This window comes from Sinocyclocheilus rhinocerous, unplaced genomic scaffold (assembly GCF_001515625.1).
Source record: "Sinocyclocheilus rhinocerous isolate Xijiao unplaced genomic scaffold, SAMN03320098_v1.1 scaffold584, whole genome shotgun sequence".
Classification (NCBI taxonomy): domain Eukaryota; kingdom Metazoa; phylum Chordata; class Actinopteri; order Cypriniformes; family Cyprinidae; genus Sinocyclocheilus; species Sinocyclocheilus rhinocerous.
In genome coordinates, this window is record NW_015630348.1 from 2,948,370 (window position 1) to 2,969,099 (window position 20,730).

A 20,730-nucleotide genomic window follows, 5' to 3' on the forward strand; every position below is an offset into this window, starting at 1 on the left:
AGGCTTTGTTCAGGCAGGCTGCCTGAAATCAGAATTTTTTTTGTTTGTTTGTTTTTTTGGCATTTTCAACTCAAATATGTTTAATTGATTGTAGTCTGAATATCAGAATCAAATTTTTACAAAGTCTAATCAAAACATATTAATATGCACATTTTGGAAATTTTTCAGCCTGAATGGCCAAATCGGATATAGACGCATAACATCATGCAAAATGCATGAAATAGTTTAGATCCATCTTTGTTGTTGAATCTCAACACAGAGCCAATGAAACACAGTTATAAAAGTGTTATAATCAGAATTAAGTGGTGCGGATGAACAACTCAATGGCTAGTAAAAATTACAAGCAATATAAAAATAAAGAAGGTACAAGTGAAACAGGTACAAATGGCAAGTGGCTATCATAGATTCCATGACTTTTCCAGTTGTTTGTGGTTTACTTAATAAGGATTTTAAAATAAATTGTCATTTTTTGACATTTTTTTGTCAACGTGTAAAAATATGACGTGTAATGAGTAAAGAGCTAAAATGAGTGAACTTGGACATAGCTATAGACGATCATTTATAATGGACATGAGCGGAGGGAACATTTGTCTGAACTGTCTGATTTAATTTCTTTACTTGCAACATGTCTGTGTTTAAAGAATAAATTTGAAAAAATAAATCTGATTTAAGTGCAGTGTGAACAAAGCCTTAGAAATATTTGACTCCCAACAAGATTTCCATCAGTGCATTGATTTGAGCATTATCTAAGAGTGTGATGAGATGTTTTGTTCACATATATTAGGTAAGATTCTTTTTGAGGAAATCAACTTTTGATCTGGGAGTGCAGACATTCCTTTGTATTCTCTCCAGTAGTTGAAGCTCAGGCTAGTTTCTCCTGTTTCTAGCCATCCTACGGTAGATGACCTAACTAGCGCACCCTTGCAGTGATGAAGCATGGCAGCACGTCCACGCCTGTGAAAGGCGAATAGAAATGATCTGTCTGAAGGGTCATTGCTTTCCTTAATTCCCATTCATGGATTTTTTTTCTCTCTCTTTACTCTTCCTATAAAGCTTGCCATTCTGTTTAAGTGTCATCCCATGCACAGAGCACCAAAAATTCTCACTTTTTAATAGATTCTAGCCTTTCTCTGCCCTGGCCTGCTTTAGAACCACTTTGATAGAGCTTTATCGCACACAGAGTCTGTGTGGGTCTTTAAAGTGTGTGTATGCCAGTTTCTTATATTCTATATGCCTGAAATTACTTGTTAATGTGTGCACGAAACAGATTCCCCTCACCATTATGCTTTGCACACCTTTGAATGGCACAGCTACAGAAATGCCTGTATAAAGCATATCCAGTACCACACTGAGCCCTTTGGTGAATATGTACATTATTTATGATGTCAGTGAATGTGTTTTATCTTGTAGCTTTCTGCTGTTTTAATGCTACATGAACCATTCTGAATATATCAGTATGAATTCAGCGTCTGGATCAGTGGGGTTTGTTGAGAATTGTTTCTTTAAAAAGACTAGCAATAGTCCTAAAATAATATTACAAATTCAACAAATAATAATAATATAAAATGTGCTAAGGTCTGACAGGCTGCTAGGCTCATGAATATTAATCACGTTCATTTGAACTGAATTGCTGAAATCAAAGTGTGGACAGTGATGGGTGAGTGTTAGCGAATAGGATGGAACTAGTAGGAAGTGGCTTCTGCTTCGTCTTAAAGATACAAAAGGCTAAAATAATGATTAACTCCAAAGAATTTTGTCATTTTGACAGTAAAACACAGTAAAGAGTACCACATGCATGTAGAGTGTCAATTCTATGTAGCATGTACTGTAAGACTATTTCGCTTTCTCTTTCTTTTTGTGTGCATTTGAGATAAAGAGACGAAAGCTAGTTCTCTCAATAAAGCTACTGTGAGTGTGCACCTACAAACTTGAGTTTACATTACATTGCAAATCCATTGATATCAATGGGAATCATGCACTATAAATCCCGAGAGGGAAAACACAGCTGACTGTGGTACAATTCATTGTATTACCACTTTATTTAAATACTGAACGGCACTTTCCACACCCTCATAAATTAGCTAATCTATTTTTTTTCTGTCAGACACTGTCAGAGTGTTCTAGTGTAAAGCAGTAGTAGGACACAACATGCAGTGAAAATGTCTCAGCTGAACTGATTCTTAGCTTCTAGCTCAATCACTGGCGAGTGAGATCTAACAATTTATTAACCAATAACTAAAGGCAACGTTAATTAGATATGTTATGGATTTACTCAAAATGTAAGTGTTCTAGCAAGAATTGATTTAATAATTTAAGACACCTTTACTTTAGGACACTTTTGGATGTGCCTCTGTGAAAAAGGATCTATTTGAGGACAGGCATCTGCTTTAACACTTTGTGGAGAAGCTACTTTGAAACTGTAGCTTGCCAAGAAGCTACTTAGGATTTGTAGTTAAAGGGATAGTTCACCCAAAAGTACAATTTTGTTTGGACTCCAGTGACCCCAGAATATCTTCTTCTGTTTTCTGCAAAAGAAGTGCGGAGGAAATGATGACATTTCTGGGTGAACTATCCCTTTAAAATGCAGCTTTAGATGAGCAGAATCCTTAAACAAAATAGCATGCTCCTCATCTCCAGCCCAAATGATTTAATGATTGTCATTTAGCATTTGCAGTATAGTTGCATTAATCATGCATGCAACAATAAAGAAACCAGCCAAACATGACAAAATGGTTACTAGGCTTACAAGTTCTATTAATTAGGCTCTGAAGCATTGGTGCATTGATGTAGGTCAGCGTGCTACAGCCTTAGGGCAGCAGACTGCCTTTTACTTGGGTAACATGGTAACACGACCATGAGCATGCAGCCGTTTCAGCTCAAGATCAGACCCAAGCACTGTGCCAGTAGAGATACGGTAAATGGGTAATCCATTTTAAATAGTGTCACAAATTTGAAACTCAGTGGAGGAAAAAGAGGTCTGAAAGACCGATTTATTGCAGGATCCCTGGTCAGATCTGACCTATATTTTGCTATCAGGTTTTGTAAATGCTGTCAGTATTCCTAGCTTTGCCCACTAAAAGTATAACAAAGATACTGTGGCTTACACAATAGCATGAATTGACTTGTAGCACATTGTGTTTCGGTGACTTTTCTTCAGTTTAATGGCCTTCAGTTGTTGCTTTGATGTGGAGTGTACACTCTTCGAGTGTTCCACTGAAAGACTTGAGATGTAATTATTTGTATTGATATGGCAAATATGGTTTTCCTAGTCTTACAGCCAATGCATTTAGAAACTTTTGACAGTGGATTTCTACATATTTTTTTGCTTGTGTTAGGGTTCTGCACTGATCTCAAGGGTAACCTTGAAAGTGGTATTTTGTGATGAAGGCTTCCTCTGGTCCACTCCGCACTAAAAATCTTCTGTTTGAATGCCAAGGGCACTCTAAGAGATTGTTGGATAGAGACAGGTAGCTGCTCATACATCCTTGGCATCGATTTCTCTGGTCGCAGATGAAAGCCACAGGCTGAGTAGCTCTTTCATATGGGGCATCCCAAAAGGCACATCAATCAGATTTCTGAGGGAGACAATTTTATTTATTTACTGCCTTTCCAAGTCATTAAAATCTCTAACCTTCCCTTCCTGGGCTTTCACCTTCATTCTTTCGTCCATCAAAAGTTTCCCTGGGTTCAGGGATTCCTGTTTGACTTTGATTTGTGGAGAAATGGCTTATTAAAAACAGGCGCGGCGATATAAAGCGTGCCAGGGTTATGGGATTTGAACCCCAGTGTCTATTCTGCCCCTGGTCTACTAGTTAATTCGCTCAGGCAGAGTAGAAAGTGAGCCTTGTATGTTTAATGAAGATTAAATTACCTATTTTCAGTCATGAAATTTTAAAAGCAGAAAAGGGATGAATCTGTGAAGTAGCAAATGAGAAAGACAGGAGGAAGACGGTAGAGAATACGAAAGCCGGACAAAGATTAAGTTTTTTTTTTTTTTTTCCTCTCCTTCCCTTCCCGTCACATAGTAAATTATCTCTCCATAATTTGTTCCTTACCTCTGCCTCTTAATGAAGCAAGGCCATTTTTTATACGTCCTCCCTGTCTCTACCCCCATTGTTTTTGCTGTCATTTTACTTCCTTGCAATATTGACAGAAAAACATCCTTTGTTACTGCAATAATTAATCGGTGTTATCATATTACAGACCTGAAACTGCGATCGTAAATCCCTGAGCAATTAATCCCTGATCCCTCCGCTTCCTTTTTACACGCACCAAACCAACCACCTACACACTTTATCTCCACTCTCACACCCACAGCCATTAGATAGTAGTGTTGCCTGTAACACTTTTCGCCTGACAGCTAAGATCCCCACTTCCCCAAACCTCAAGCATTCCACTTGAGGGTGTTGATAGATGTTATTCATGTAGCTCACCCCAGGGCGCTCCTGCAGGAAGAAGGGCTAACGTGATTTGCTCAGGGCTGAAGGGACCAGAGGGTAGTGCACTCGGCGATGGTGTGGATGACTTAGTAGATCCCAGATATCAATAAGGAGAAGTGCTGCACAGTGACGCTTTCTCAAGACTTATCACCTGCTCGTGATAGATAAGGATATTTTTCTTCAGAAGAAAGGGTGGAGCTGTGTGGAACAGGGATGAGGGGCTGAGAGGCCATGGAAAAATGGTGTAATGGTGAAGTTTAAATCCGAAAGTAAAGATTTGTTCTGTCGAAGTTTAGATGGATAGAGAAGACTCTGTGAGGGTCATCTGTTGGTGTAGGTGAGGAACCATGATAGAGATAAAGATGAGGATTTTATGTAGCGTTTGAACAACCACAGAGCATATATCTGATGGGTGGTTTTATCGAGGCACTTAAACAAGCTGACCGTGTGACACATCCATTCTTAAAGAAAAATCAGATCTTGGTAAAATGCTAGTCCTGTGTGGCTCCTTTTTCCATTTGTCAATGTGTGTCGACCTGAGCCATTTGATTTCCAACAAGAGCCTTTCGACCTCTAAAGTCTGCTAAAAAGAAACTGGTGGCTGCTTGTTACCCTCACACTGAGCACACAGCGTTGGCCGTGGATTCGAGGAGTTTGTGCTCTGTGTGTGTGCAAAGAAGGCCGGGTCGGCTCCCGGCGACAGCCCTTTCAGGAGGAAGTCAATTGCACAGCACCATAAAGAACCTCAGGCTTGGCTGCTTTTGTCCACTGCCTTCTCCCCCAGCATGAGGGGAGCTCCAATTGATGCGAGTAGAGACCAAGATGGAAACATACGCCAAAAAAAGCTTTCTGGTGTCACCTTTACTTTTGCTATTCTAAAGGCTTTTGGTTTTTATGGGTTTATGTTTTGTTTTTACTTATTCCTTTTTGTTGCTGTACTCAGTCATTTGTATAAAGCGGAAACAAATGGGCCTTATGAAAGGTCACCTTAAGTGCTAATTGTCAATACTGGATCAATTTGCCAGGGCAAATATCCCTCAGCAGCGCATAATTGAGAGTTTGATCTGATTTTAGCCCGGCATATTTTCACTACGGAATTGATTTCACTCCCGGCTTGAGATGTTCTTAATATAGTCATAACTCACTTCGGGGAAAAAGTGAAAGCTGTATCTCTCAAATCAGACCCAATGAGCTTTTTAAACACAGCCCTCACTTCTCCCATCCTTAAAATATTGGTTTGATAATACTCCAAAGGGACGTCCACAGTCGAAAACCTCGGCAGAGTGATTAAGCCGTAGTCATGATGAATTGGAGAGAGAGTGTTCCAATAACGATCAGTGTAGGCCTACCGTAAATAAAGCAGCGTTCACAGGAATTTGCTTCTGCTAGAGGAGAATAAAGGACAACGCTAGCTTTTAATGCCATTTTTGGTGGCACACCCCACAATTTAACAGTGTGAGGTGTCTATTACCACAGACAAATAGCGGCTGAAGAGCGTCTGCATTTGTGTGTCCTTACTATCTGGGATCTGTCAGGCGCTGCAGTGCAAATTTATATTTTACCTTTCCATTTGCAGAGGTGGATGCGTGTAATAAGTAGGTATGGGGAATTATGGGAGTAGGTAGGAGGCTAGTGCTCATTTCCCGAATGTTTTCCTGGGGTTTGACTAGTGCGCAACATGCTGCCAGAGCGCACGTGTTCGTTTTTGATCGATTCAATAGCATGTGCATGCCATAGGCAAAGAATCACAGTGGCAGTGTCTTGCAGAGCTGAAGCACAGTCTGAGCTCCATACGGCCCCTGGTGCATTCTGCTGTGTATTGCATTATTATTTGTGATATCTATTATATGATATATGTGATATCTTTATATATGATATGATATGATATTATATTTAGGATGGAGGGTGTGGTGTATTGATCACTGACATTGATACATGCTTTACAACAAGGTTCAATTTGTTAACATTGTGAATGCATTAGACATTAATGGGGAATTATGGGAGTAGGTAGGAGGCTAGTGCTCATTTCCCGAATGTTTTCCTGGGGTTTGACTAGTGCGCAACATGCTGCCAGAGCGCACGTGTTCGTTTTTGATCGATTCAATAGCATGTGCATGCCATAGGCAAAGAATCACAGTGGCAGTTTGACAGAATTACAGTCAGATTGTCAAAGTACTGTACACTGTTTTATTTTACCACTCACTTTAGTATAGAAGCGTTTCTGTTATGCTTTGTGTGAGGAATATATTGTATTTATACAAGATGATGTAGCCTGAGGAGAGTAAAAAAATATGCTTTCTGAAGCTCAAATGTAGAGTTGGGCAGTCAAACTCAGTATCGTGGAAAGAAGTCATTAACTAATAAACAGCTCAGTACTGTGAAACACTATATATGAAGATACTCCAGGGATGCACTCTTGTCTGCTCAAATGTGACCCCTCACAGCTGAATGTAGAGCAAGATATATAATTTAATTTTTTTTCCCAGTTGTTCTTGTATTTTTTATTAACATTTCTATTTAGCTTTATTTAAATTTTAATTCAATTTAGATGGGATTTTTCACTAAAGTCTGTAAGAGGTATCTCATTGCTAATAGTGATAATAGGTAATGCTAGTGTAAGCTTTAGTTGTTTTTGCTTGTGTTGCCTGAGGGAGCAGACGGTTCAGAGACGTGCTGAATGGAGCAGAAGCTGATGATGGCACATAACTGTGGGTACACACCAGAAATTCCATCAGACCGGTGGCTTTCAAAGCACTGACACAGCACAAAGAGACACAGCTCCACTAACACCACCACTGCCTCTCAGTGCAGTCCTGTTGAAAGAAAGAGAGAGGGGAGAGAGAGGTTGTAAAAGAAAGACAAAAAATAATGTAAGGAAAGAGGCAGAACACAGCCGAGAGCACCGAGAGGGCAAAATCTGGAAGCCTAGTGAGAGGGAGGAGACAGGGAAGAAATAAAGGGGGAGAGAGAGAAAAAGAAAGAACTTGAATAAAGCAGAAGAGGCTTGTGTGTCTGGTCAAAAGCTGATCTCAGGGGGAATTGTGCGTGCGTATGCGCGTGTGTATGCAATCAGCAGGAATCTTCCCTCACACAGGCACTCCCCCTCAAGTGAAGCGTGATCCTGGCTGACATCGTTCCATCACTAATACTGACGGATGCCCATTTGCGACTCGTCTCATATTTATTTATTTATCTGTTTATTTGCGTCTGGTTTATTTATTGATGGAGCTCAAACATGTGACGGCAAATTTCCATTTGCTAAAAAAGAAGGTTGAACAGTGTGCAACATTTACACTTGAATGAACATCCACACTAAAGCTGTGCTCCACCTTTTCAAGGATCGTGGAAGTCATTAACTAATAAACAGCTCAGTACTGTGAAACACTATATATGAAGATACTCCAGGGATGCACTCTTGTCTGCTCAAATGTGACCCCTCACAGCTGAATGTAGAGCAAGTCTGGAAGGGCCTTGCACATGTGCACTGCAGTAAGGTGCGTGTAATAAGTAGGTATGGGGAATTATGGGAGTAGGTAGGAGGCTAGTGCTCATTTCCCGAATGTTTTCCTGGGGTTTGACTAGTGCGCAACATGCTGCCAGAGCGCACGTGTTCGTTTTTGATCGATTCAATAGCATGTGCATGCCATAGGCAAAGAATCACAGTGGCAGTGTCTTGCAGAGCTGAAGCACAGTCTGAGCTCCATACGGCCCCTGGTGCATTCTGCTGTGTATTGCATTATTATTTGTGATATCTATTATATGATATATGTGATATCTTTATATATGATATGATATTATATTATATGATATTATATTATATTTAGGATGGAGGGTGTGGTGTATTGATCACTGACATTGATACATGCTTTACAACAAGGTTCAATTTGTTAACATTGTGAATGCATTAGACATTATGAAATAACAATGAACAACAATCTTAAGCGGTTTTATTCCTTTAGATAATGGTCATTTATAAAATGTATTATTGATTATTGGTAACTCCATTTATTAAATGCATTATTGATTATTGGTAACTATTTGTTCATAATACATTAACTAATCTTAATGTATAAAATTGAAATGTTAAAAGTGCATTAGTAGATGTAGAAATTAATACATTATTACATTAGAAATTAACATGCGCGCACACACACACACACGTATGTATATATATATATATATATATATATATATATATATCTGACATCGTTCCATCACTAATACTGACGGATGCCCATTTGCGACTCGTCTCATATTTATTTATTTATCTGTTTATTTGCGTCTGGTTTATTTATTGATGGAGCTCAAAGATGTGACGGCAAATTTCCATTTGCTAAAAAAGAAGGTTGAACAGTGTGCAACATTTACACTTGAATGAACATCCACACTAAAGCTGTGCTCCACCTTTTCATTTAGATTTCAGCCATCCAAATAGCTATTCCTCTCTGGTAATGGAAAAGTGATATGGCCCATTTAGTTACTTAGCACTAATCCCACTGGTTTCATTGCTCCAGTGCTCTTCTCTTTCCTCCTGTTCTGGCTCAGAGGAAGTTGTGATATGTGACTGTACACTGTGTTCTTTTCATCTTCACCTGAAAAGCAGCAAAAGTTTCCGCATTTTTGTTTAGTGTGTAATTTTGCACCACTAATATCACCCAAACATTCCCACTGTCTGTCATTGGTTAGTCAACCGCATAATCCTCCCCAAAACTCACATCACTGGTGTTGCTCAAACAAACAGAGCAAAGTTTTGATAGCGCGCTTACATTTTCAAAGAAATCGACCTACGAATGTCTCACTTACAGCCTTTGCATACTAATCTGGAATAGCAGAGTATTTGATCATCAGAAAATCATACACATCACCTTTAAAAGTTTAATATGCACTTAAAAGTACATCAAACTGGAGTCAATGATCATGGAGATATCTTATGCTCCCTATTGCCTCCCTAGAGCTAATCATATCTAGGTTTTCTCATCTCTACAGTGATGCAATGTGTGTGCAACATGTGTCATTGTAATTGTTTTTCATTTTCACAACATCTGCAACATTTACTCTCCTTAGATGGAAGACTCACCCACACGATATTAGTCTTCACGCAACCGTATTGGAGCGCTTAAAGAGCAAATGAAATGCCACCTCCACGCTTTTACCAAGCACCCAAGAGCCTGTGAAATGTATCTTGTGCTTTTTCTAGACACATTAGACGCATTTGTACTTGATGTTCTGTGGAAATTAACCTGAAGTCACTTAGTAAGAATGTTACTCGGGTGTAAGTTTATAGTACCATTAAAAGGGAATATTTTTCTGTGCATCAAGTCTGGCCCAAGATGTCGTATATTTAATATATTAACACTTGAAACTGTCTAAATAGACTTATACTTTAACGTGCTGTTATGGAGAAATCTAGGATTTGTATATTTTTTAAAGCTTTTTTAATTTCATCTTTCCCAAAAGCAGTGTGCATTTTGTTGTATTTTCCTTGCTTGAATCTATAGTGCAATGCTAAGGGTAATATTGTAATGTGTTTCCCGACCCAAGCAGTGTTGACATTAACAGTGTGTACAGCAGTTCTGCTCTAAAGTGAAACTCATGCATAAACACTATACGAAATTATAATGCAGAAATGTTTCAGCTACATTTGCCCCTAGTTGAGAGCAAAGAAAACAGAGTCAGATTACTCCCCAGCAAGGGATAAATGCACATGTACCGTTTATCTGCCGTTTTCTGTTTGTGAGTAAATGTTTAAGAGCATAAGTGTCAGTGAACTGCAGACACGGTAATTGATCAAGAGAAGTTCCACTCTAACGGGGGCGTCCAAGTGCTCTCTGGAATTGCAAATGAGCTTTTACTTTATTCAAATTCAATTTCATTAATGTTCTTGCAGACCATGACGTTTTCAAGTAGGTCAAGAGGTTCCCACTAAGTAGTCTGAATTTGTTTAACAGGCCACGGAGGTTAGTAAGAGGATACAAGCTGGCATGGTTTCAACCCCCCTGTAAGTGATCTCAGAGCCCCGAGCTGGACTTATGCTAAATACATAGCTATGGGTGAATATCCTCAGTAATCAAAGGTTACGGGTTTCAGCCAGTGTTTATCTTTGTGCCTCAGTTTTGGCTCGGTGAACTCACTGACTTGATAGACTACTTGATGAATGACTAGATGAACGTTTGGAGTACCAAGCCACTATTTGTTTGTGTTAAGTAGAATATAAACTCAGCGTTAAACCAATGCGATGGTTTGATATCCATGCTTTTGAACAGCATAAACCAGGAACAGAACGTCGTCTCGTTTGTTCTAAAAATTCAAAGGGGCATAAACAAGAAAGATAACAACTGCAGCAAACCTCCACGAGACACCTTTGGTATTCATGAATTCCATAAATTACTATGTTGTGTGGCTCCCCTGTAAGAGATGAATAATGTGTGGGTTTTAAAATAGACGGTGGGCTTGAACAAACCCATTCTCCAGAAACGGCAGATTAAGAATAGGTAGCGTGGATGCGAGCGTGAGGCCATTGTGCAACAGGAACACAAGGCAGGGTGTTCGCGGACAGTGAATCAGCCAGAATTGGTGTGACTAAGTAACCTCTCTGCCCCAGAGGGAAAAATAACTGCAGGATGAAGCGATGCACTACATTACCTCAACTACAGAGCTCTTTTCCCAGCAGATGTGCTTTCTTCATTGGGTCAGGTCACCTTTTCCCCATAGTCCTGCACAATGGCTGAGGAATGAGGAGGTTGCGCCCGCTGAGGCATGCATGTGTGTTGTTTAGTAGGGCACAACCATCTCTGTATGTGACGTGGCAACCTGGAGGCAGCGACGGCACTTGAGAAAAACGCCGTTAATCGAACTCATGCCCTCTGTCATCCTCTGTGACATGTATAAACACTCATACAAACACTCACAGTAATGCTCATTTGCACCTCGCATACGTTTTGATTAGCTTAAAAGCATGTAAAAATCTCTGGAGCTGCATGTTGTAAACTTGAGTTTTAAAGGTATATCTTATTCCGTCTTAGATATTTTCATTAATATGTTTACAGTGCTGCTAACCGGCTGTCTGAAGGATGGATTTTTCTTATGCCCATTGTAAAACTTTTATGACTGTCGATAAGGCTGATGGGCCGGTTATTCATTTTTTTACGGGATCTTTTAGTAACAGAATAGATGGTTTGTGCTTATAAATCCTAAATAATTGAAGAAAGGAAACAGTCGGTGAAAGGGGGCTTTTATTGAAGGCGATGCCTTTGGTGCACAAAGCCATGAGAGTTATTAGCTTCATGCCACGTCTTTTTGCCTCACTCATTTAAATTCACCCTGTACACTCTCACACAACCCGTCTTCCATTCATTCCCATGTTCGTACCCGTACATCATTCCTTAGGGTGGGCATTGGTTTTGTCACAATAAAGAGAGAATATTTTCGTGGTGCCTTAGACCCCCAGTGGTTTGCTCTATCAATCGCCATTCTTTCTGACTGTGCAATGGAGCAGATCCTTACTAAAGAAGAGCCCCTGCTCTCATGTGTGTTACATTAATTATATCAAGATCTGACATCTGACCCAAACGTTCACTTAGCATGTCTACCGTGCCCTGACCTATTTAAATGGCCGATCAGTCACCCGGACCATGGCGAACGAGGTGCTGACAATGACTGATATTGTAATTGAAAGGCGGCGATGTTTTACAGCGTGCATTTTGTTTATGTATCACTATTTGCAGAGCTGCCAATGAGGAACGAGCTTTTAGATCTAATAAATTGGAGCCAAGTACCCTCCACCCTCAACCGTCCCGCTGTTGTCAGTCATCTCCCCTCATAATAGGAAAGCGGGCCTCTACAATAATTGCTTTGATGGTCCAGCCTGAACAAATCACTTCTGGGCATAGAAAGAGGCCTTGGAGATGGCAGCCAGAGAGAAAAGGTGGGAATAAATTAAAGCACTTTGCGTTCCTTAGGGGCATGTGTCCCAGATTTCTTCAAAGAATAAAAAAAAAAATAGAGAGTAGGGGGAAATATGCTTCTTTCTTTGCTTTAGGAATAAATGTAGCAATAAATGCAGAAATACGCATCCACTGACCATCATAGTGAAATGGGTTATTCACAAAGAGACAAAAGACACTACATAGTTAACTGACATGTGAAGAAAGGGGGATTTGAGTGGAAATAATCTGATTTTGAACGGGGCTCGCTTTATAGAATTACCTCTGGTTGGCTCTTTGTGCGCCAACAAAAGTTTCTCTCTTTAAATAGAAGGCTTTGAATGTTTTAAGGCTTGTGAAAAGGGGACTAGTGGATGTTCCAGGCTAAACTTTGCCAAGGGCCCCGCTGCTAGGCCTTAGTCCAGGATTAGGCCTGGGCCATTAAGATACCCTTGGGATAGGACTAAGATGGATTGACATTTATGTCCATTTTGTGTCTTCAGTGCCTGATCTCAGTGAAAGATCTGAAAGGGGTTGTCACAAAGGACACTGCATAAAAGCCAAAAAAAAAAAACTGTGTTCTCATGAGTTTATTGGCTACAACAGTGTAATATTGTATGTATGTTGTTATTTAATGTTATGAGGAAAACACATTTCATTTATTTTTTAACTACTACTTTCCATGGGACTATATTTTAAAATGTCCTTTAGTCCTGAGACGGCAAAGCTGAAGTTGTAGCTCAGTGCTAAAAGTTCAGAAGTCATTGTAATATGCTTATTTGGTGCTCAATTATTATCAATTATTATTGGTATTCAATTATTAATTATGGTTCTTATTGTTATCTGCTTACTACTTATCTATGTTGAAAGTAACTTGTCATTTTGTGGAAATTTTAATGATGAATAAAGAACAGCATTTATTTGAAAAATCAATCTTTTGTAACTTAAATATCAACATTGATAATAAGAAGAAATGATTCGTGAGCACCAAATCAGCATATATTTGCATATATTTAATACACCCAATTATAAACAACCTAATATTGTGGCAGTGAGTCTTGCATGGGTATGAACAACTTATATTTTCTTCAGAAAATGTGAAACTATCACATAAAGCCGTAATCAAATAGTGTGTTTAAGAAATGGCATCTAAGAATAGCATTGGAGTGAAGATTGAGCGAAGTGAGGAGCATTGTTCAAAATGGGCGGAGGAGTTTTCACATTGCGGCGAGATGCCAGTGCATAGGGCAAACTCTATAAAAGTTTCACACATGACCTCTTAATTACAGCTGCTGGGTTCAGTGTGCATGGCATCATCAATCCACAGCACCACACAATGCCGCCTCCCTCTGCCTCCGGCACAGCGTGCGAATGTCATCCAGAATGACTTGACTTCCCAGGGGCAGAATTGTTTCCCAAGCTCTGGAGGCACGCCCCTCTTTAGTTCCAGCAGTGCTCCCACCAGCCCCCATCCCAACACTGACTGTTTGCTTTTGCTTTTTTACCTTAATTTTTTCCATCCCAGTCCCACTGACAGTCTATTACAATTCTTTGGAAGTGCAGGTGTGCTCCCTGTGTCCCTGCTTTAATCAACAGGTCAAACAAAGGTTTTTAAAAAATAAGTCAGTTAATTGAAGTGAAATTGTTGACATATACAACTGGTAATTGTAGGGAAGGTAATAATAGTGCTGAAGAGTTACTTTTAAAAGTACTGTATTGCATTTCAATGTTGTGTTACTCGGTATAAAAAAGTAACTGCTGACATTTTCAATAGAAACTAATGTTAATTTTAAGTGAGTTATCTTTTCTTACTGTCAGCTAACTGAGACTCTGTTTGAAGTGTTGTTTTTGCTGTTGACTAGTATATAGTAAATTGACCAATATATATTTAATTATTATTTAAATATTGTTTAACGTTTATTTTAGTTGTTGAATTATGCCCCCTATCATAACATGGGAGAAGGGAGAGGCTTTCAGTTGTATTTTTCAGTTGATAAATAAAAATAAAAAAAGGAAAGTAGCTTTCATTAAGTGTTTGTAATAGTAACTTGAACATAGAGTGCAACAGTTCCTGTAAACTTTTTTAGCTGCTTTGCTTCTGTAATTATTGTACCCATTCATTTTTAAAGTGGTGATTTCTCTGCAAAATCATGGGTAAGGTAGTTTTTCTCCAGGAATTCCACTGTTAAACATGATTATTAAGAAAAAAAAAATAGCCCTGGTTTTAATCTAATACCATTGATTAATCAACCTCGTAGCTCACAGTAGGTCTGTGTTTAAAGCTTTATAAGCTATTGTTTAATATTAATTGTGATTTTTTTACTTTTGCAACCTAATGGTTGCACTCTATTATGGTGTAAATGTAACAAGTGTTGCACTAATTTTTACTTGAGAATGTAATATGAGTCCATAACAGTGACATGGGTAATAAAAACCCTGTCCACATCATTATCGATTGTCACCGAAGAGATGTTAAAAACTTAATGAAGAGCTGCATCACTCTCAGGGCCCCTCTTCATCAGTACACAAGACTCATTTCCTTCCTTTGACTAATCATTGCAGCATCTGTCTCGGCTGTCAATTACAGATATGCCCTTAAGGGTGAGGTGTGATCATATCTTTTTGAATCAGAATTCTGTCTCATCCTGGTTTCAGACTTACTTTCCACTGTCATTCTTTGTTAAGAAAACAGCTAACAAGTGTAGCCACATCGCAGCGTTTCTCGTGAAATAGAAAAATCAGATTTAGCATGCAGATGCTCAATTAAGGCAGCGCAGCATCTCGCAGCAAAGGACAAGCTGTGTCTCCAGACGCTGAAGCAGCCATGTGTCTCAGGTAAACGTCGAAGCCTTTGCCTTTCCCCATTCATAATTAACTCTCTCCTCCATAATTCAGTTCTTTTCTCCTCAATCCTGTGATACGACATCACCCCATGCTAGTTAGCTGAGCAGACGCGTGTGCCCGATCCCCATGACATCCCGCTGACACACTTCTCCAGGACTGACTGTTGGTGAGGAGTGTGATGGGGTTAAAACCAGACCACATCTGTTGTCGTCTCACATGGTCTATTTTGTCTGCTCCTGTGCAGAGTTGTGGTCAAGAATTGTGTTACTTAGCCTTCACTGAGTTGTATCGTAATAAAGCCTGAGGGCTGTGAGGAATTAATACATTCCGGTTTTGTGTGTGTATAGGTCACGTGATGAAGAAAGGTCAGAGCCCTCTGATATGCCTGGCCTAGGAGAAGAGTTTTAATTCGCCTGCTTCTGTTGAGCAGCAAATTGAATAAATTGGAATTAGTGCAGACTTAACTTGGCCTTGCTAATGTAGGATGTTGTCCATGATTCAGAGGGAGAGAGATAGAGAGAGCGAGCAAGCTGAATGGCTGTAGAGTACTCAAGACCATACATCATTGTCATCGCACCTTCTCTCTTCACTGCCAGCTTATTTACTGCCCATGGCTGAGGTTTAGAGAGACAGAGAAGAGAGATGGACACTCCCTTTCCACAGCATGTGCTGCTGCTGTTTTTTAGGTTAATTTGTGGCACAAATCCTAGGTGGATACATCTCCTGTATTTATTTATTCATGTCTTTTTTCTTTATTTTTTGTTGTAACACATCAAATGGGTGATTTCACACATGCGTATCCTGATTAAACTCAAGCACGTGGATTGTACCACTTCCAACCAGAAAGGGGGGACCAACTTCTACATTTCTGTATAGTATCTGCTTTACTTTGAATCAGCGAATCTTTCTTTGTCAATGTGATAAATATCACACATTGTCAGTTACAGTGAGACGTTTTCAAACACAGCTGACAGACACCGGGTCCTCCAGTGTTATATTGGCGAGCTTGTGTTTTTAGTGTCATCATGACTCAAAAAATAGCTCTAGTATCTATAGTTTTTCCTCACGTTCACCTTGAAGCCTGTGTTGCACAAATTGAGCATACCAGCCAACCCATCTGTCAGCCCTGGAGAGAACAAACTGTTGATACTAGCCTTTTTTTCCATGGCTGACAACCTGTTGTTTTTGGCAAAATCTGATAAGGCAACGGCAATGGCTCAGCATGACACGGTTGCTACACTGTTGCACCTTTGGTGCTTCTGAAAATGTGAGAAACTTTGCCTCGTTTTGAAGATGCTTGTCCTTTTCTGGGTCATGTCATTTGCATAGCCAGTGTTTAGGACAGGTTGTGAAGCATTCTTGATTCACATGCAAATTCAGTGGTTATCGGCTGCAGGAGCTGATGAACAATGGGGTGTTCAAAACATACGGCCCACAAGAGGAAATGAAAGTCCGCCTTTTTCAGCTCTGCTGATTCCATTATAGACACTATTATTGGCTTAGAATGGCAACATCTATTATCTGAAACCATTTTATTGGACAGGGATAGTCTTTTATTAATGCCAGCATTAATCAAAGAAACCCCAGTGCAACTTGATGATGCCCTGACCCTCTCTCAAGTAGATAGTGTGACAATGCAAGATCACTCCTTCCTGTCATGTGGTTGTCACTTCCTCTAACCTCAACCCAGAGAGCTCACAATTATTAGGTACAGTTGTCATTCAGGAGTAAACAGGATGTGAACTCTCTGCCAGACACAGAGATTCTTTGAATGGCATCGCCTCAGTCGCTTTTATCCAAGCTTGCATCTTTTTATAGGGACATTTGTGAGGCTTTTAGCCAAGCAAGGTTGAGAAGGCTTACCCTCTATTTTAGTCGCCCCCTCATCTAAGTTGACATACAGTTCACTAATTGCGCTGGCAGTTACCCTGAAGCAGCCTGGGATATAGTACCTTTTCTCAAGCGCACAGGCTTGTGATGTCAAACCACTTGAAACTGAACCTGCAACCTTTGTGTTCAAGCCCAGATCTTCAAATACGATGCTTCCACCAAGGCTGAATAGGAATTTACTGGACGTCAAAGAAATACAGCACAGCTAATGCATTCTGGGAAAGATTTTATATATAAAATGCAATCCCAATTCAATTCTAAATGATAGATAGACAGACAGACAGCTAGACAGATAGATAGATAGATAGATGGATAGATGGATGGATGGATGGATGGATGGATGGATTGATGGATTGATTGATTGATTGATTGATTGATAGAGATTCTCTGACAGCCTCTGAAATCCCTCCATATAATGAGTATTATAGGTCTTTCCTGTCTGTTTTCCATCTTTCCTTTAAATGTCACAACATTTGTTATGATCAGTATTCATAGTGTGAATGTAAGGAATTTGTAGTGTGTATAAATGAGAAAGTGGAGCAGTTTTTCGCAGGAAGCTAAGAATAGAGTAGAGCCTGTGGCAGAGGGCAGGAAGGGGAGGAGGAGGAGAGCAACTGGAGTGTTTGAATAAGAAGCCTTGTCAATTAAATGCTAATAGAAAGTTCTGGGGAGATGCTGTTGTGTTCTCACAGGTAATGTCTGTTTTCTCTCTCTCTAGTCCCTCATGGTTTCTGATTTCATCTCGACAGGAATTTATAATGCCCTGTAAAGTTTACAGCGTGCTGTTGTCCACAGTCTAACCTCCTTATTCAGTCGAGTAGCTGCACACCCAGATATGGAGGAGTCAGGAATCGTAAAAATGATGATATATTCTACGATGCCATAATGTTTATTCTTTCTCCCTTGGCTCTGGTTACGGTGGATAATTTTAGCGTATATTCATTTTTGGCTGAAGGATCAGAAAATTCACTTTCCTGTGACCCCCCTTCATGTCTAACAGACCCTATATAATGACATGAATAAATATATCTGTGCAATCTGCTGACTAAATATGCCATTTTCACTGCTTAAGGGGGGAACATCCTTTCTTCATGGGTAAGATGGCATCTAAAAATAAATATGAATGATATGTGCTTTAGTCTGAAGTTGTTCATACACACTGTAACACAGTTCATAGATCAAGAAGAAGGAGGCGGGAACTGGCGAACATTTAAACATAACTTTAATAATAAAATAAACACAAAACTGAAAATAGCAGTTTTGCCCTCACGGACGACTGCCGCGCACAAACAAAACCAAAACAACATATATAGTCCAGGCCTGGTCCTCTCTCGTCCAACACTGTCGTCACTCCTCCTTTTATCCTTCCGGAGCTCCTCTGTGGGACTCGAGACCGGTGAGTGGCGCAGGTGTCGCGCATTATCATTTACTCCACCGGCCTCGCTCCGTTCCCACGGCTCTCGGCCCCACCCCACTCGTCACACACACATACCCAAATTGTACATCAGGATACTATGACAGCATCAAGGGGTGGACTCGTGAAAAAAAATGTTTTTAGTTGCCCATCATTTCAATGACAGCTCTGTTTGATTAGAAAGATCTAATCCTAAAGTACTAATTTACTTGATGTTGATGGCTTGATGGCTCGAGCAGAGATCAAAGGAGGAAGCAAAAATTCCAAGTTACATGAAAACTAACAACTCCTTCCTGTGCCAGCAGTCAAGAGCCTAGCTATTTAAGAATGCGTGTTGCCAAAATAAAGCTAATTGGTTCTGGTCAGGGCCAAGTGGATAGCTCAAAAAGAGTTTACAGTGCCTCATGGTCGACAAGTTGACACATTCCGTTCTCATGGAAAATATGCCTTTGAGAGATTATGTCTATTTCCGTGCAATGTTCCATTTGCAGGGGCTCAATTCGCCAGGCCCTTCACCTCTTCGGCTTAGCCTTAATCTTCATTTAACCAGAGCCCAGCAGAGAGGCTGATCACCATTTTTAGATTTTCAAGCCATTAATTCATTCTTTATTTTAATGTTTTCAATGTGGCAGCTGGAGAATAGACAAAGGTATGCTGTTATTAGAGAGGCATACAGTTGTGAAATATTTGAATTGTTCAATCATTTTAGGCTTAAGATAAATGTTTAAAGTGCACTCAGTATTTTATTTCCACAGTTTATCTGTGAAGAAATTTCACATTAAAAAAATTTGATTGTGTTTCTTTCACATATTCGAAATGAAGCAGGTTGCCTTATGGAAGGTGCAATGTTGAGGTGACATCAGCAGTCAAATAATTCTCACCTTATCATGGTTACCACCCCTCAAATTTCACTTCTGTATTAAATAAATGTCTTTTTAGTCTTTTTTTTTTTTGCCTCAGACCACATTCACACTGGTGGGGCACTGCAGTCTAGGTAATTAATTATTTACTGTGTGTGTAAAAATTAGGAGTTACAAAATAAGTGCTCTAACTTAAAAATACAAACATCATTATGCTACATCTAGGACTGTGTGTGTGTGTGTGCGTGTGTGCGTGCATGCGTGTGTGTATATATATATATATATATGTATGTATGTATTAGGGCTGGGCAAGTTATCGCGTTGTTAACGCATTAATTGATTAACTCCGACAATTATTTTATCGCTCGTTAACACGTTAACACGCTCATTAGCTCGTTAAGTTTTTTATTGTTATGAAAGTCCGTTGCTCACTGGCTCTGTATACATATACAGACAAACCATGGGTCACAGGAGGGGTGGGATGTTCATCAGTACTGGCTTGGGATGGGTGTCATCAAGCGTCTCAACCAATGAGAGCATTTGGGGTGGGCCTAAGACTGCAGCAGCGCTCATATGAAGCACTCACGACTTCATAAGTGGGAAATAGGAAGTTTCCGATAGCACGTGAAGGCAGCAGAGAAGCGCTCTCGCTCAGCACAGTGGAGTGCATCGTTTTGTTAACTTTGTGGTTTATTATTTTGAGTCATTTGGGACGCGGTAACACAGCTCATATGAAGCACTCACGACTTCATAAGTGGGAAATAGGAAGTTTCCGATAGCACGTGAAGGCAGCAGAGAAGCGCTCTCGCTCAGCACAGTGGAGTGCATCGTTTTGTTAACTTTGTGGTTTATTATTTTGAGTCATTTGGGATGCGTAACACACACGGCCCTTTCACAATATACTACTTTACAGATCTATCACTTTTGCCGCTCAGAAATGTTCACGCCATCATGCTGCACATATCAGAAGTTCCGCGCTCCGCTCACACTACATGCGTACCGTGCCCGAGCCCAACTGAACCGCGCTCTGGCCCACCTCTTCCAACCGAGCCAGAGCTGGCTAAACGAACTGCAGCACGGAGTGATCACACTGGTCAAACGAACCAGGCTTTGGGGGTCAGATGCACTCAGGCAAGGTTAAGATTGCCTACTGTGATACACCCTTATTCTCCCGCATCCCGCAAACACAAGTCTCTACCCGCCCATCAAGTGTTGTCCCAGCTTTGGTTTTATATTTAATTTGATTACATTAATGTTATAACTTGAGATTTACAATAAATATTTTAACTGGTACTATGTAAAAGGAATACTGCTGTAAAAAGGCACCTTATTTGTTTAAAGTGTTTGCAAACCAAATGTTA

At 40.0% G+C, this 20,730-nt stretch overlaps 1 protein-coding gene across 1 annotated transcript in view; it reads left to right on the top strand.

Annotated features, from left to right (window-relative positions):
- Positions 1-20,730, top strand: part of LOC107740173 (protein diaphanous homolog 2-like) — a 429,112-nt gene that overhangs the window by 387,717 nt on the left and 20,665 nt on the right. The window lies entirely within an intron of this gene.